Raw genomic sequence first — 19,663 nt, forward strand, 5'->3', positions numbered from 1 at the left:
TCAGCCTGAGTGATTGCAACAGCCCCACCCTCCAAACTCCCTGTAGCCCCACCCTGTGAAGCTTCCCTATGAAGACTGGAAGTAATAGCAGATCTATCTAACACATAGAAACAAACATGAAGAGGCAGCCAAAGTGGGGAGACAAAGAAACATGCCCCAAATAGAAGAAGAGAAGAAATCTCAAGGAAAAGAGCTAAATAAAATGGAGGCAAGCAATTTACCAGATATAGAGTTTAAAGGTTATAAGAATGTGCAAAGAACTTAGGAGAATGGATGAAATCAATGAGAACTTAAAGAGACAGTAAACATAAGAAGGACATAGAAACCATGAAATAGAACCAGTCAGAAATGAAGAATACAATATCTGAAATGAAAAATCTTCTAGAAGGAATAACAGTAGGTTGGGTAAGCAGAAGATTAAGTCAGTAATTTGGAAGATAAGGTAGAAGGAAACACCCAATCAGAGCAACAACAACAAAACAAATTTTAAAAAATGAAGGTAGGTTAAGTGTCCTTTGGGACAACATGAAACATAACAATATCCACATCATAGTGGTACCAGGAGAAAAGAAAGAATAAAGGATCGAGAACCTATTTGAAGAAATAGTGACTGAAAATTTTCCTAACCTGGTTAAAAGACACACAAGCCTAGAAAGCACAGAGAGCCTTAAACAAGATGAACACAAAGAGGCCCACACCAAGACACATCCTATCTAATAATAGACAAACATGATAATTGACCGTACCTTTGCTACGCCTCCCATTGGCTAATCAGCATGATATGCAAATTAACCGCCAACAAAGATGGCGGTTAATTTGCATATACCGGCTGGGAGCAATGACTGAAGACAACGTGGAAGCTAAGTGCTACAGAAGGGAGCATAGTAGAGGTGGCAGAGACAGGAATGGAGCCAAAGCTGCGGAGGCGGGAGGTGGGAGGGGAAACCCGCTGAGGCGGGTTTCGCTCCCTTCTCTGCTTTGCTCCAGCCGCAGGAAGCCCTATTCTTGCAGGAATCTTCCTGCAATGGGCCTCTAGTCCTATATGATAAAAGAGAAACATGCAAATTAGCTGTCCCTCTGCTATGCTCAAGCCATGCCCACAAGCCACACCCACCAGCCAATGAGGAGTGGGGGCGGGGCAGTTACTTCCTCCATGTCGCCATGGTGATGCTGGGGAAGTTTCTTCCCCGCAGCAGCTTGCACGTGCACAGGCACTAGGGAGACGGGATCGGGGCAGGAGCTTGCGTGCACACGGGTGCCGGGGAGCTGGGGATGGGGCGGGGCATGTGAATGCTGGGGAGCTGTGGTTGGGGCAGGAGCTTCCCCCGTGTCGCCATGGTGACACAGGAGAAGCTCCTGCTTGGCTGGTGCGCACGCGCAGGTGCCGGGGAGATGGGGTCAGATGCTGGGGAAGTTCCCACCCCGCGGCAGCTTGCTTGCGCACCTGCAGGCGCAGGGGAGCTGGGGTTGGGGTGACATGCGTGGAAGTTGGGGGTGGGGCTTGGGGCTTTCCCCACGTCGCCATGGCTTCTGCCCCACTGGAGTGCGTGGGCAGGTGCCAGCAGAAGTTCTTGCTCTGCGGCTGCTTGCGCATGTGCCAGCACCAAAAGGCCTGTGTCCCTGGGGCAGGCATCCTCGGGAGCCAGGCCACCCCGAGCCTGTAGGCCCACACCTAGGCCCAGAGCGTCCGGGGTCTTGGAACGTGACAGAGGGTGCACGTTGGGCTGAGAGGACTCTGTCCCCCTCACCCCCGTGCACAAATCTTCGTGCACCGGGCCCCTAGTCATAAATAAAAATGCAAAAGTAAAAGACAAAGAGAGAATCTTAAAAGCAGTATGAGAAAGACAGTTAACTACAAGGGAGCTCCCATTAGACTGTCTGTTAATTTTTCAACAGAAATATTTCAGGCCAGAAGGGATTGGCACAATATATTCAAAGTGATGAAAAGCAAGGACCTACTGCTAAAACTACTCTACCTAGCAATGCTATCATTTAAAACCAAAAACATTAAAAGAGCTTCCCAGACAAGAAAAAGCTAAAGAAGCTCATTGCCACCGAACCAGTATTACAATAAATGTTAAAGGGTCTTCTTTAAGAAGTAGAAATTTTAAAAAAAAAGGATCATAGTTATAGAGAATAAAGTGGAATAAATAGGTATGTATCAATAATCACTTTAAACATAAATAGCTTAAATGCTTCAATAAAAAAACATAGAAGAGGTGAATGGATACGAAAATGACTCTATATATGCTGTCTACAAGAGACTCACCTCAGAAAGAAAGACACATGCAGAGTAAAAGAGAGGAATGGAAAAAAATTATTTCATTCACATGGAAAGGAAGAAAAAAGCTGGGTTGGCAATACTCATATCTGACAAAATAATCTTTAAAACACAGCCTATAGTAAGATACAAAAAAAAGACACTGCATAATGATAAAGAATATAACCCTTGTAACATTTATGCCTCCAACATAGGAGCATCTAAATATATAAAGCAATTCTTGATAGACATAAAAAGAGAGATTGACAGTAACACAATGGTAGTAGGGTATTTTAACTCCCCATTGACATCAATGGATAGATCTTCCAGACAGAAAATCAACAAGGAAAGGGTGGCTTTAAATGACACACTAGATCAGATGAATTTTTTAAATATATATTTTTATTGATTTTTTTTTTAGAGAGAGAGAAAGGGATAGGGAAAGAGAGATAGAAACATCAATGAGAGTGAAACATCACTAAGTTAACTCCTGCATGCCCTCTACTTGGGATCAAGCCCACACCCCCGGCATGTGCCCTGACTGGGAATCAAACCAGTTTTTGGGAGATTAGGAAGTCATGCACTGAGAACCCAAAGTGACATCCTTGAATGTTTTAGTAGCAAGCGGTAAACTCATAAGACCATGGAGATATTGCTGAAACTCTGAGCTGAGAGATACAATGAATATGTTGGACAGAAGATCTCAGCAGAAGTCTGTGCAAGTAGAAGATCTGTTTAGCACAACAGTGGTTGGGTCCATGCCATCTGCTACCTTCCAAGCATTGAGTCTCGTTTTCCCAGGATAATGTGAGCCAAGTCCTTGATATCCTCAACAGGACATCAAGGTCAGAATAGTGAAAACACTTATATTTGTTTTAGAATATTCTTCTGAGCACAGCGAGGCTTGGTGTCTTGGGATCGAAGTCTGTGTGTATAGCAGCCAGTAACTGGCAGCGGTCCATTGGACCACTCATCCTTGAGTCAGGGCCAAGGCAATCTGGCTTAGTCTCTGTACTTCCTTTGGAAAAATGCCACGAATCACCACCTCGGTACTGATGAGAAGGCTTTGTGAGTAAACTAGACATTCCAGAGAAAAGCAGACATGAAAAACAATGGGGAAGGTCTTGAGATACTTCTTAACCCTTTGAGTGCCAAGCAATATCCTAGGAACTATGCTAAAATTGCCAAGGCATTTTTGCTGATTTTACAGCAGTTTAGGAAAAAAATTATGAATCGCAAGTAAATGAAGTTACATATTCAAAAACTTAAGGAAACCTTTACTACATTTGCTTTCATCTTTGACACGTATTATAATAATACTAGTAGAAAAAAATTTTTGAACAAAACATATATTGTTAAAATAAAGCGCTCCCGGCACTTTTGGTGAAGGACAGGAGGAGCGCAATTGCACTCCCCGGCACTCTAGGGGTTAACGGCCCCTGGATTCTGCAGGTCCTGCTCTTTTGTCCCCCTTGGCCCAGGAGAGCCCATGCCTTGGAGACTCTCCAAGAGAGGTATGTTGAGCATTGTTTTCTCTGCTCAAGAGGCAGTTATAGTGCTGACACCAGGCTTCCTGAGTCCAGTGGGTTCAGCTGGAGCAGCTTGCCTCTTGTTGCCCTTTTCCAGTTCCAGCTAGATGTGTGCCACTTATTATTAGAATCCCTCCCTAATATCTAATCTGGTTAGTGGTAGGATGTTTCATCATAGCTCTTGCTTCAGTAAATGTGCCCTGAGAATGTGAAATGTGCCAGTACTGTAAAAACAACAACGCCCTTGCCCTGTAAGCACTCAGAAAAACAAAATGGACAATTCCACTTAATGAAAGCAAATAAAACAACCTAACCTTACACTTAAAGGGACTAGAAAAAGAACAAGCAAAGTCCAAAGTGAGAAGAAGAGAAGAAATAATAAAGATCAGAGTGGAAATAAATGAAATAGAGCCTAAAAAACAATACAAAAGTCAATGAAACCAAGAACCAGAGCTAGTTCTTTGAAAATATAAACAAGATTTATAAACCTTTAACCAGACTCATCACGAAAAAAGAGAAAAAAACCAAATAAATAAAATAAGAAATGAGAGAGAAGTAACAACTGACAACACAGAAATACAAAGAATTATAAGAAAATATGCCAACAAATTGGACAATCTGGAAAAAAATGGATAAATACCAAGCACCTTAATATTGAATGTAAACTGTAATTGGAAAAAAGTGTTTTTAATTAAAGTAAGATATAAAGAAAGATATAAAGTAAGATATAAAGAAAATAGGTATAATCAGCTTAAGATAATGTTCCCTATTTGAGAAAGTAATTTTTAACCTACTTTTCTAAAATATCCATGTTAATAGATGTACCTATTTTAAATTTTGTGACATTTGGAAGAAGTATTTGAAAGAGAAAACTTTTTTCTGAACTTGCTCTTGAAGATCATTTCAGGTGATGGAGGTTTTCACATTAACCACGAAGAACTAACAGTTGATATATACTCAAGTCTGATCATGTATTTAGTGGATCTGATATTTCAACATGGTCACAATTATGATAGAAAATCAAAGTAATTTTAAAATTTCTCTGTAACTGAACCTAGCTTAGAATATGAACTCTTCTGCTTAGTGGCCTTTCTCACATATGCTTTTGGTTTAAAAAAATCATCTCTTTTTGGAAACTACTAAGTTCAAAATTACCCTTATTTTCCTCATTTTCTTCTTGAAAGAAGTCTAAGTTCCTATATATTGCTTTGTCATCAGCAGAAGTGTCCTGGTCCAAGTGCTATTTACAACCTTACTGGCCTCTGCATAGGTGTAATCCATTCTTCTTCATCTTAAGTATCAAATTTTGTCCATACTTTAGGGGCTGTGGTTTTCTCCAGTCAATGTGGTCAACTTCCTGATCCAATCATAAGGCCTCTTATGGTCCTATTTAATTCTCTCTTTCTGTATGTTAGCTAACTTTTCCCTCTTGAGGGCCTGTTATTTTACTCATGCCTTCTTCCTCTCTCTTCAATTTCTGGCATAAATGAGTCTTTAAAGGCTCCTAGTGCATTGGGACTCAAATTTTTTCCTCTCTCAAAATACTCAGCCTTCGGTAAAGGAAAGCTATGATTTCAAGACTATTGCTTTTACTGTAGAGTTTTTAAAAAGCCTAATATGACGCTCCAAAATAATGATGACTTCTTACATCTCAGCAGTATATGTCCTGATGCAAGCCCGCTAGGCTCTAGTACCCAAGTGATTAGGAAAATGTAACTAGTGCCAGGAAGCAGAGGGGGGAAAAATATCCCATAATTAATATAACAAAATATTACTTATAGGAAAAGTACAGCTTATCAATGTAAAGAAATTGATATCTACGTTTAAGCCATATCTTAACCATGGAAAACACAAGATAGTACACATTAAAGCCAGTCAAATCAGCCATCATGGAATGGTCATAGTCAATATAAATGATCTATATGTTATCTGGTAGGCCATGTTTTCCCAATTGATTAATCATGTCATTTTTCAAAATGCTACAGATATGAAATAACCCTAATAATAGTAATATACTGAGCAATGATGCTCTGAAATTGTATATATTGCATTATTTAATTGCCAGAATAATGGTGTAAGTAAGGCATGTATTATTATCCCTAATTTACAGATGGAAAAACTAAGGCTTGTACAGGTTAAGTAACTTTCTTGAGATTTTATCACAAGGCTCATCAGGGGCAGAATAGAAACCCAAAGTTCTATTTCTTTAATTACATGGTACTGTAAGAAATGTGTCCAATGGTAAGACTCAATTTACTGTAAATAATAATTAATTTCTATATTCAATCAATTATTTTAATAGATTTCAGTGAATAACATGAATTTATTAAAAAAGATAAATTTTATGATTAAAAGAAACAAAAACAGGGGGCTCCTCATGAAAGGAGCTTGCAAAATACCGAACAGGCTAAAAATCAACAACTCTTCTTGGATCCCTAAGAGAGGTGAGGACAGAGGGCAAACTGCTGCCCAAGATTGGAAAGACAGACAGGTGAATACAGGGAGTCACTGCTGAGATCAGAGCAGAGACTCACCGGTAGAAATCACCATGGGAACCAGTGGCAGGATGGGAAAACCTCAACTGTAATTGATGAATTTCTGAAGGTGCAGTGTGAACAACTCTGAGAGCTAAAACAATATTGAGCTTTACCATCAAGTTATAATTATATAGAATTCTCCTCAGAAATCATGCAAGAAGAGAAGAGTGAAATGTTTAAAGTGTTGAGAGAAAAAACCCCATCAACCTAAAATTCTGTACCCTATGAAATTTTCTTTCAAAAGGAAAGGAGAAATAAAGATTTTTCAGACAAATTGAGAGCATTTGTTGCCAGTAGATATGCCTTATAAGAAATGCTTAAAGGAGTTCCTTAGAGAGAAGAAAATAATGTATAGGAAAGTTGCACTCTACATAAACTAAGAAAGAATATTAAAAAAAAAATAAGTGAAGTTCAAATAAAAGCTTTCATTTTTCTTATTCTTTTTTTAAAATTCTTATTCTTTTTTAAAAATTATTTTATTATTTGGAGTATTACAGATGTCCCCCATTTTCCCTCCTTTGCCCCCCTTCACCCATCTCCCTCCCCACCCGAGGCCTTCACCTGTCTATTGTCTGTGTCCATGGACTACGCATATCTATATATCTATATATCTATAGATATATATATATATATCTATTTATCTATCTATCTCTATCTATCTATCTATCTATCTATCTATCTATCTATCTATCTATCATCTATCTAAAAGCATAAGCAACTGAATGACCAAACAACTGGTCTACTGATTGGTATGACATGCACTGACCACCAGGGGGCAGATGCTCAAGATAGGAGCTGCCCCCTGGTGGTCAGTATGCTCCCACAGCCAACCTCCTATGGACCCCACCCCTAACCATCCCGCCTGGATTGGCCTCCATCAGGGTGGGCTGGCCGGCCAACCTCCCACGGTCCCTCTCCTCAGCTGGCTGGCCTACCCTGATTGGGGCCAATCTCTTCCTGCTCTCCTTCCCACCTTCCCTCTGAGATCTGTCAGTCTGTTTCATGCTTCCATGTCTGTGGTCCTATCTTGTTCATCAGTTCTTTTATTTAAGTTAACGGATACTTTTATTATTGTTCAAGAATAATAAAAATAGAAACACTCTATTTGATTATGTTTAATTATATATACATCTTATACATATATATATACACATATATACATCTTATACATACATACATATACTTATGAATGCTTATACAGAAGTAAAAGGAATGACAGCAATGGTACAAAGGACAGAAGGAAAGAATTAGAATTATTTTGTTATTATATTATAAAGTATTCACACTACCTGAGGGTTGGTATAGTGTTATTTGAAAGTGGGCTTGGACTAGTTGTGAATGTTTACTACAAACTCTAGAACCACCACTTAAAAAAAAAAAAAGTAAAAAGAAGTGTAACTGATATTCTCCAAGGAGAAAAAAAATGGAATAATATAAAATACTTGATTAAAACCACAAAGAGTAGAAGACAAAATTAGGAACAAAAAACAATGACAACAAGTTTAAAATAGTGGGAAAAACCAAGATGGCAGCATAGGTAAACACCGGAGATTGCTGCCTAGCACAACCACTTCAAAAATACAACTAAAAGACGGAACGGACATCACCCAGAACCACAGAAAGGCTGGCTGAGTGGAAATTCTACAACTAGAAGGAAAGAGAAAAGCATACCGAGACTCAGAGGAGGCGCAGTGCGGAAGTAAAATACTAAGGTGCGGAGGTGCATGCGGAGCGGGCTGGCGGCTGAGGGCGCGGTTGTCGTTTTCAATCGGGAGGGAGTCTCAGGATCTGAGCTCCAGTTCCGGGCGAGTCTCTAGGGACCCAGACTCATACGGGAGAAGCGGGACTGTCTGGCAGCAGTCGGAACTCGAGGGCAGCTTTCTCTCCGAGGGGCTTGCAGTGATTACCAGGACATTGAGAAGCAAAGCCTCTGAGGGCAGGACTGAGAGCAGCCATAACTGCTAGCCCCGCCCTGTTGATCCCGTGGGACCCGCCCTGCCCAAGCCCTGCAGGGAGGCTTTTGTTGGATAGCCTCAGGCAAAGGCTAGATTAGCTCCTCCCTAGAGATCCAGAAGCCAGGAAGCCCAGAGGTCAGAGTGGGACCATCCAGTTTGCAGCTCCGTGGAACCATAAAGGACACACTCAGGGGGCAGACTCAGTGAGCACCAAAGCCCCATTGAAGCAGGTCTTGCCCCAGAGGGGTGTCTCCAGCACAGAAGTTCTCCCACTGCAGACACAGCTGATTCTCACAGCCAATTGGCCTGGAGGCCAATTCCTCCCAGTGATACCTACAACAATCAAGGCTTAACTACAACAAGACTGTGCACAAAGACCACAAGGGGGTGCACCAAGAGTGTCCTTCTCAGGTAATTGGGGAGGCTGAGCCACTGGGCCCTAGAAGACACTTAGCACAGAAAACCACTTTATCAACACAGGGAAGCATAAAAAATGTGGAGACAAAGAAAAAGGACACAAATGACAGAAATGGAGGAAAGCAAACGACTGGATATAGAGTTCAAAACCACAATTTTAAGGTCTTTCAATAATTTTCTAGAAACTGCCGATAAACTTAATGAGACCTACAAGAAATCTAATGAGACCCTTGATGTTGTGATAAAGAACCAACTACAAATTAAGCATACACTGACTAAAATAAAGAATATTATACAGAATCCCAACAGCAGACTAGAGGATTGTATGAATCAAGTCAACGATTTGAAATATGAAGAAGCAAAAAACACCCAACCAGAAAAGCAAAATGAAAAAAGAATCTGAAAATACGAAGATAGTGTAAGGAACCTCTGGGACAGCTTCAAGTGCACCAACATCCGAATTATAGGGGTGCCAGAAGAAGAGAGAGAGCAAGATATTGAAAACCTATTTGAAGAAGTAATGACAGAAAACTTCCCCTACCTGGTGAAAGAAATAGACTTCCAAGTCCAGGAAGTGCAGAGAACCCCAAACAAAAGGAATCCAAAGAGGACCACACCAAGACACATCATAATTAAAATGCCAAGAGCAAAAGACAAAGAGAGAATCTTAAAAGCAGCAAGAGAAAGAAAGTTAGTTAGCTACAAGGGAGTACCCATACGACTGTCTGCTGACTTCTCAACAGAAACTTTGCAGGCCAGAAGGGAGTGGCAAGAAATATTCAAAGTGATGAATGCCAAGAACCTACAACCAAGATTACTTTACCCAGCAAAGCTATCATTCAGAATTGAAGGCCAGATAAAGAGCTTCACAGATAAGAAAAAGCTAAAGGAGTTCATCACCACCAAACCAGTATTATAAAATGCTGAAAGGTATCCTTTAAGAAGAGGAAGAAGAAGAAAAAGGTAAAGATACAAATTTTGAACAACAAATATACATCTATCAACACGTGAATCTGAAAATCAAGTGAATAATCTGATGAACAGAATGAACTGGTGATTATAATAGAATCAGGGGCATAGAAAGGGAGTGGACTGACTATTCTTGTGGGGGGAAAAGGGTGTGGGAGATGCGGGAAGAGACTGGACAAAAATCATGCACCTATGGATGAGGACAGTGGGTGGGGCGTGAGGGAGGAGGGTGGGGTGGGACCTGGGTGGAGGGGAGTTATGGGGGGAAAAAAGAGGAACAAATGTAATAATCTGAACAATAAAGATTTAATAAAATAAAAAAATAGTGGCAAATATGATAGATATTAATTTAACTATATCAATAATCTTTTTGAATGTCAGTGATCTGAATGCACCAATCAATAATCACACTGTCAGAGTGGATAAAAAACATATATTGTCTACAAGAAATCCACTCTAAATATAAAGACACACATACATTAAAAGTAAATAGATAGAGAAAATATATCATAATAACACTAATAGAAGCAAGAGTAGCTCTGCTCATTTCAGACAGACCAGGCTTCAAAGTAAAAAAGTTTTCAAAGAAAAATACATATATTACAATAGAAAGTCAAATTATTGGGGCAAAAACTGAACTGCCAAGGAGAATTAGATGAGCTTACGATTATAGTTGCAGACTTCAACTATCTTTTTATCAGAAATGGGTCTATATAAACTAAGAAAGAACATAGAAAAAGAAACTAGCAGGCAGAAAATCAGTAAGGACAAGAACATATGTAACAATACCATCAATTAACTAGATATAATTGACATTTATAAATTACATCATTCAACAACAGAACACACATTTTTGTCAAGCTCATATGAAACATTCAAAAAAATGATGACATTCTGAGCCATAAAGTACCTTAACAAATTTAAAAATTAAATATGGATCTGCCATTTGACCCGGTGATCCTACTTCTGGGAATATATCCTAAGAATTCCAAAACACCAGTCAAAAAGAATATATGTACTCCTTTGTTTATAGCAGTGTAATTAACAGTAGCTAACATCTAGAAAAAGCCCAAGTACCCATCAGTAGATGAGTGGATAAAAAAGGTATGGTACATTTATACCATGGAATTCTATGCAGCAGTAAAAAAGAAGGATCTCTTACCCTTTGAAACAGCATGGAGGTATGTGGGAAACTGTTTATTGCCTTCACTATCTGATAAGCATAGACAGAGAAACCCCCTAAGGCTGGGTGCCTTTGAAGCCCTCCCAAAGGTCAGAGCTAGGCGCCACCTCTGTCTGTCCAGACAGTGGTAGCTGAAACTACTCCCCCATTTATTATTATGTAAATCCTTGCTGATGGGCTAGTCTGCCTGTTGCAGGGGGTCACCTGCCTAGGGCTATGCTATGGGTGCATCCCAGATCAATAAAAGCTTGGTGAGGCCTGAGCACAGAGAGGAAGTCCTTCGGGACTTGCCGCCTGGTCCCCCAATATTGCAAAATTATCTCGTGTCTTTTTCTCTCATTTGTTGTGCGGCTCCTCTTTCAGATACTGAACCCTACTCCACGCGAGTCGTGGAAGGAAACACTCAACATCTGGCGCCCAACGGGTAATCTGGAAGTGCAGGTCTCGCTGGAGCGAGAAAAGGAAGTTTTCACCGAAAAGGTGTGGAAAACTCACCGAAAAAAGGTGAGGGGATTCCACCGCACGCAATGCCCAGGATCAACTACAGAAGCCCGGGTCTGTAAGTAAACTGGGAACGTTTTCTTAACCAGGCTAACAAACGGGGAAGGATTTGGCTTTTAAAAAGTAGATTCGGCTTTAAAAAGGTATATTTGGCTTTTAGAAAAGTAAGAAACTTTATTATAGACTTTTGATTTGCATGTTTAAAGTGTTAAAATTTTAGAAGGTAATCTTTTACAGTTCTTTGTGAGTTATTATGGAACATAACCTTTGTTTTTCTTGAAAAAGGTACTCTTTTAGATCAGGCTGAAAAAAGAAAAAAAAAATAGTGCCATGGTCATCTTAATGTGTTTTCTTATCTTAATTTGTGTTTGGAATCTATCTGTAATAAATGAAACCCCGCTGCCGAATCTCTCTCTGGTTTGGAGAGATTCAAAGGTAGCAGGAGAGCGCAGAGCAATAAGCTCTCCCACAATGAGATTACTTAATGTTTTATTTAAAAATTACCGGAGAACATCTTATGACAACCAAACTTTAGCTAAGATAACCTTGGGTGCTAGCCATGACTTTAGAAAGCGAAATAGGGAAAAACTTAAAATGTCTTTTTGGGAAAAATACACCATCTGAGTCATTTGCTGAAACTTCCCCCAAAAGCAGGATGTGGGGAAAGGGAAGAAGGAGCATGTGGCGATCCAGTGTGGACGCCCCCTCCTCAAGTATTCTAAAATTAAAGTCCTTCTAGTAATTGAAAAGCTTTTACAAATTCATAAATGCATCCGGGATTTCTGTGCTCATGTAGAGGGAAAAGGCCAGCTTAAAAATGAGTGCGCATAGTTTTGAGCTGAACTTGACCTTTTGCTGGGTACAGAATAAAAACCCGAGACTGTTTTGGCCTTAAAAACAGTGGAGATGAACCTGACAAAGAAATACAGGCAGGTTTCCCAAGGCGATTTAAAGTAGCTCTTTTGAAATTTCCCGCCCTGAGGCAAGTACCACCAGGAAGTTGATAGTCAAAGTTTACATGTGAATAGCTATGGGTTTGCTTCTTGACTTCCCCAACAGGAAAATTGTGACCATTTTAGCAGCTATGCCAGGCTTATTGGCTGGAAACTTAAAGCTTTTAAGTTCAAATCATCTAAAAGTATTGAAATTTATAATACAGAAATGTTGATCTGAGTATGCCTAGTATGAAGTCTAGATGATAGAAGTTAATCTATTAATTGAAATTGCCTTATATTTTATTTGAAATATATTCTTAAAAATATAAAAGTGTAGTTAATCAAAGAACTGCTAATATTTGACTTGTAAGCTCTGAAAGTTTAAAGTGCAAATTGAATCAGGAGAAATTAATTAAATATCTAATGTCTAACTTGTTTTTGAAAAAAAATAAAATGTGTTTTCTCTTACATGATTAGGAATTCAAAATATGTTACTCATTGATCTGATATAAAAAGGATTAATTTTGTAATCTCAACTGAAAATTTTTAATACAAAAACCAGTTTAAATTTGATTGATATTCTTTAAGACAATTATAAAAGGTATAAACAGCTAATGGGATTTCTGCTTGTCTGCAATATAATGTTGGCCATCTATCTTTTAGGGGTTTTGGTTTGCTCTGTCAAAGAACAGTGTAGACAGCCGCCACTTTGAGCTGCCTGACTTGGCAGCCGCCATGTTGGCCGCATGGCCTGCCGCTCCCCTGGGGGCCGCCATCTTGGAACAACCAAGGCCCCGCCCACCCTCTGACTTAGCCAATCACAAAAGGAATGTCTGCTCATGGAGGCAGGATGGGATTTCAGGGGTGGAGTTTTAAAGCAATTTTACTGCGGAAATGCGGATGGGGCAGAAAGTGTGCTTGCCTCGCGGATTTATTTAATACTATTTTTAAGAAGATATTTTTAATACTTAATAAATTAGCAATCACGGTCTTAAAATAATTTCAGTGGTATGATAGACCAATGTTTTGAGCAGTTGGCTTTATAAGGGCCGACAATAGAGCTCGTATTTCTTAAAAGGCTTGTAGATAGAGACGTTTTTAAAAGATATCTAAAATTCTCAGTAGAACCACAGTTATACATATATGATACACAAATTAATAGTACTTGATTCCATGGTCAAGACTAGATCCTATTATGTTGAGAACTGTTTTTAAGTGTTAAAAATTTTTTAATTAAATATGCATTTGACAGTTTTTCCAGAGTACAACATTTGAAAATATAATATACTTGGTTGCATAAGGAATTTTTGCCAAATAAAAGAAAAAATTTGATTTATTAGTAGCAATGTCTGTATTTAAACTAATAAAAGCTCCTCACCGCTGCATTTTAAATTAGGCTGGAAGTGAAGCAGCATTTGCACCTCGTGTATCAGACATAAAACTTTACTGAATTTACTAATCCTTGTAAGCAATTGAATCCTAGTAAAGTAAAATTCTTCTAAAAAGGTTACTGAAGGCTTTCCACGATTCCTCTGTATATGCAAATAAGCCAAAGGGTATATTCTTTAAAAATATAATTGCTAACATTTACAGATTGTTGTTAAAATACTAAATCTGACAATAATTTAGTCACCATAAATGAAAAATCACTTGAAATATATAGCTTTGCAACAGCATTTGTTAAAATCTCAAAAGGCAACCATGTTCCTTACATTTGTTGCTTGTATGAGAAAGAAAGCTGTCTGGAAGGAAATGAAAAGAGGTTTCCTTCAGATGTCTAACTAAAATTAAAAATCAATATATTGGACCTCATAAGCTAAATTAAATAATTTGTGTTTTGCCTCCTTAAACAAAGTTTATGTAAATTTACTTAAAGACTAATACCAGAAATTTAATTAATGTCATTTACTGTCCATAACTTAGGACAAGTAAAGTTAAAAGAATGAATGTTGTTTCAAACTGACTTAAATTGGCAAATTGGGCTAAGTGGATATTCAGGGGAACTTAGCTGTCACCTATTAAAATATAAACTTTTACAATTTTTATATAAGACCTCCATCATTATACCAAAAAACACTAGGCAGGAACCAATTCCTGGAACTTTAACTGTTTTTATTGATGGGTCATCTAATGGGAAAGCTGCCTATCATACTATAAATTCTGACCGAGTCATACTGACCAGTCATACTTCTGTGCAAAGAATTGAATTAGAAGCTATTAAGGCTGCATTGCAAGATTTCCAACAGCCTGTTAACATAATTTCTGATTCCTCTTATGCTTCGGGCCTAGTAAGTAGAATTGAAACTGCCCAGTTGAAATGGTTTAGTGACCAAAGTTTATTCTTACTATTTAAACAAGTTCAGCAGATTGTGCAGCAGAGAAAATACCCTTTTTATATCACTCACATCAGAGCTCACAGTGTATTACCTGGCCCATTAACTAAGGGAAATGCACATGCTGATCAATTGGTTGCTTTATTAAAAGAGGCTTCAGAGTCTCATCAGCTTTTAAAAATCCCAACTTGGAAAACAAAAAAGGGGGATGATGGAGAAATCACCTGTGGGTAGGCTGCATCAAGCCTTAATTACTCTAAATTTTTTCACTTGTGATGCTGACGGAAAGACACCTATGGAGCTACATTGGTGTCAGAATAAAACAAAAGAAAATGGTCTAGTTAAATGGAAGGATCCCGAATCTGGTTTATGGAAGGGACCTGACCCATTATTAAACTTTGGCAGAGGGTACACTTGTATATTCCCAGAGAATTTTTCCAAACCCGTATGGATTCCTGCTAGAAATATTAAACTGCATCAGGAATCTAGCCAGACTGAAGATCTTGTGCCTGGAGCCATAACATGTAGCTGTAAACAATCAACTACCTCAGCCACAGAGAGCAGCGACTCCAAGCAGTCCACTGAAGATGAGGAACAGGAGGAAGACAAACCAGACAACCAACAGCCCAGAGACCACCTGGGGCACGGTAAAGTGAAGTATGGTAACAATTAATTCAGGTAAAAACTATAAGTTTCATATGTCTTAGAAGGCACATTTTCCCTTTACCTGGGAAGGACAGCATAGCTATTCCAAAGTCATAAGGATCCAGTTAGCATATCAACTCAGTGCTCTGGAGACCCAGAACTGTAATTTAGATAGCATACTGTCTCTGCTTCTGTAAATTTCTTCTTTTTTTTTTGAAAACTAGGTTCCTCATTCCAAACCTTGAGTTTAAAATTAAGTTGTCATGACCTAGAGCAAAGAATATTCTTGCATGGTATTATTCTACAAAGTTTTATTAATAATTTTTGATGCTTTATAACAGTATATTGTGCATTTATCCCAAACAAATTTACAAATGAATTTGAATGCTTTACATGAAGGGATTTATTCCTTTCCACTGTGTGGAGGGCCTCCTGGGGAAGGCACTTAAGCATTCTGTATTGACCTATCTTGACTTTTTTTGCCAAGAGGAATCCAATTGCCTACAGCTGTTATCTGAGCTCTCTGTTCAAGCTGGGATCATGAAAAGCTGGTACCACGGATCTGTCTCTTGCCCAATGGCGTAAGCTGGGCCCTCTCTGGAGAAGAAACCTGGGTTCCCTATGATCAATGCCGGAGCCCCGCCAGCAGGGGAGGGGATCCAAAGGCAGTTGCTGGGCATGGAGGCCAGAGGGACATAGGCTATCAAGGAGACAGAACTGAACCTCACATCACCCTACTTGGCCCAGAGATAGCTGGTAGTCAACGACGGGTAAGATCCCACAGGGTGGGACGACCTAAGACAGGCACAGCTGGGGGCCAGTAGGAGAAAACTTGGGGTGCAACAAAGGTGGGGCACAGATCCTCACCCCCCCCCCAATGGTGCACGGGCTTGAACACTCGGCCCTTCTGAGGAAGGTCTCCTGTCCCCATGGCTGCTTCTTGCTTCCCATGCCCAGCCCAGATCAGGAACCAAATAGAAGAGATTTGGTCCAGCTGAAATCAGTACCCAAAAAAAACGGAGGCTTGGCTAACAGACCCTATGTCTAAATCTAGCCTAACAACAGGAATGCTCAGAGCCTTCACAAGGATGTAAAGTGATCCTTTCAATTAATATTTACAGTGTAAATTAAGATTATTGTTAAAATATTAAATTTGACAGCAAAAATAGTTTTCAAATTAATTAAATTTGGCTAATTTGAAATAAGTAATTATTCAAAAAGTATTAACAAAAACTTTCATTTCATGGTAAACATACTATGAACCTGAAGCATGTTCAGGTTCAATATTTTTGTGTGAAAAAATTAATATTTAAAGCTATCTAGACTGCATTATAAAGTTTCCAAGAAGCCTCCTAATTAAATCAAAAAAAGGGGGGATAGTGGAATAATATAGTGGAAGAATACCATGTAAGGAAAAATATCCTGTAACTAAAATTGCATCTAGAAAATTTTCTTTTTCATTTTGTGATGCTAACAGCAAGACACCCATGAAAAACATATGTGGTGTCAAAATAAGCCAAAGGAAAATCATTTGGGCAAATATAAAAAGGATTCCCCAAGTAAAATTTCAATTATTAACCTTTGGTCGAGAGAATATGTTTGTATACTTTCAGAGAACAACTCCAAGACCATGTGGATTCCTGCAACAAGGGATCCAGGAGAGAAACTGAACAGATTGCTCCAGCCACAAAGACAGGAGAGACAGTTCAGAGATGGAGATGGTGAAGACGCCTTGCCATGCTAGCAGTCAGCAGCTGTGCGTAGCTGCAGGTTGCTCAGGACCAAACCAGAAAGGACCTGACCTGCATTTTCCACCATCCAGAACCAACATTTCATTGCTGGCGTGTACACATGAACTTTTGGACATTGAAACATGGACTCAGAACTTTTGGACATTGAAATTGGGACTTGATTATTTTTTAAAGAAAAAATAAGGGGGAGATGTGGGAAACTGTTTATTGCCTTCACTATCTGATAAGCATAGACAGAGAAACCCCCTAAGGCTGGGTGCCTTTGAAGCCCTCCCAAAGGTCAGAGCTAGGCGCCACCTCTGTCTGTCCAGACAGTGGTAGCTGAAACTACTCCCCCATTTATTATTATGTAAATCCTTGCTGATGGGCTAGTCTGCCTGTTGCAGGGGGTCACCTGCCTAGGGCTATGCTATGGGTGCATCCCAGATCAATAAAAGCTTGGTGAGGCCTGAGCACAGAGAGGAAGTCCTTCGGGACTTGCCGCCTGGTCCCCCAATATTGCAAAATTATCTCGTGTCTTTTTCTCTCATTTGTTGTGCGGCTCCTCTTTCAGATACTGAACCCTACTCCACGCGAGTCGTGGAAGGAAACACTCAACAGAGGTAGTTGGAGAGTATTATGCTAGGTGAAATAAGCCAGTCAGAAAAAGACAAGTATCACATAATCTCACTCATATGTAGAATCTAAAGAACAAACTAAACGGTTGAACAAAATAGATCTAAGACATAGAAGCATGGAACAGGTTGAAGAATCTTAGAAGAAAGATGGGGTGGGTTTGTGGGTGGGCAGGTGGGAAGATATCAACCAAAGAACTTATATGCATATATGCATAACCCATGGACACAGACAATAGGGTGGTGAAGGCCTGGGGCGAGGGGCGGGTGCGGGTTAGAGGGGAAAAGGATCTATAATATTTTCAAAAATAAAGATAAATTTTAAAAATCATTTAAAAGAGTAGAAACCACAAATTGTCATCTGCAAGACTGCAAAGAAATTAAACTAAAAATCAATAATATAAAAAACTGCAAAATCCCAAAATAGATGGAGATTAAACAAACCATTTTTTAAATAGCACATTGATTAAAAAAGAAATCTCAAGAGAAATTAAACAAAAAAAACATTTTGAACTAATTAACATGAAAACACAACTTACCAAAATTTGTAGGATGCAGTGAAAGCAGTGCTAAGAGGGAAAGTTATAGAGTTGAATGCATTTACTAGAAAAGAAGAAAGATCTTCTACAATTAATCATTTAAGTTTCCACATTAGGAATCCATAGAAAAAATAAAGTTAAATCCAAAGTATGTGGGGAAAAAAAGAATTATAGCATAAATAAATACAATTGAAAATGGAGTACTGAAAAGAGAAAATCAACAAAATCAAAACCTGAATCTTTGAAGAGATCAATAAAATCAATAAACCTCTAGCCAGGCTTATTAAAAAAATGAGAGAGAGAAAGAGAGAGAGAGAGAGAGAGAGAGAGAGAGAGAGAGAGAGAGAGAGAGAAGAGAGAATACCAATTGCAAATACCAAAAATTAAAGAGAGGCTATAACATGGTCATTATATGAGGACAGCATTACCCTAATACCAAAATCAGACAAAGACATTACAAAAAAAGAAAACTACAGACCAATATCTCTCATGAACACTGATGCAAAAATCCTCAACAAAATATGGCAAATAAAATGCAAAAAAGTAAAAAAGTATTATGTACCATGACCAAGTGAGATTTACCCCTGGTATTCTATGCTGGTTCAACATCTGAAAATCAATTAATGTAATCTACATCTACAGACTTAAAAAATAAAATCATATGGTCATTTCAATAGATGCATACTAATATTCTGACAAAATCTAACATGCATTTGTGATAAGATCTCTAGGCAAACTAAGAATAGAGGGAAACTTTCTCAATGTGATAAAGACTATCAACCAAGAACCTACAGCTAACATCATAGGTAATGGTGAAAACCTCTAAGCATACCTATTAAGATCAGGTATTAGACAAGGATGTCTCCTATGTCCAGTCTTTAAAACATTATACTGGAAGTCCTTGATGATGCAATAAAGCAATAAAACAAAAACATATGTTTTGGGAGGGAAGATATAAAGCTATTGCAGATGCCATGATCATTTAGGTAGAATATCCAAAAGAATCAACAAAAAACTCCCGAGACCAATAAGCAATTATAGCAAAGTTACAAGATATAAGGTTAGTATAAAAATAAAAAGTCAACTGTTTTCCTATATACCAGCAATGATCAATTGAAATTTGAAATTAAAAACACAATGCCATTTACATTAGCACCTCAAAAATGAAATAGGTATAAATATAACAAAATATATGCAAGATCTTTATAAAAAAAAAACTACAAAGCTCTGATAAAAGAAATCAAAAGAAGAACTAAGTAAATGGAGAGATATTTTTATGTTCAAGGATAGGAAAACTCAATATTGCAAAGATGTTAGTTCTTCCTAACTTTAAATATAAGTACAGTGAAATCCCAATAAAAACCCCCAGCAAGTTATTTTATGGATATTGACAAACTGATTCTAAAGTTTATGGGAAGAAGCAAAAGACCAGAATAGTCATCACAATATTGAAGAAGAACCAAGTTGGAGAACTGATGCTATTTGACATGAAGAC

This window comes from Myotis daubentonii, chromosome 2 (genome assembly GCF_963259705.1).
Source record: "Myotis daubentonii chromosome 2, mMyoDau2.1, whole genome shotgun sequence".
Taxonomy (NCBI): Eukaryota; Metazoa; Chordata; class Mammalia; order Chiroptera; family Vespertilionidae; genus Myotis; species Myotis daubentonii.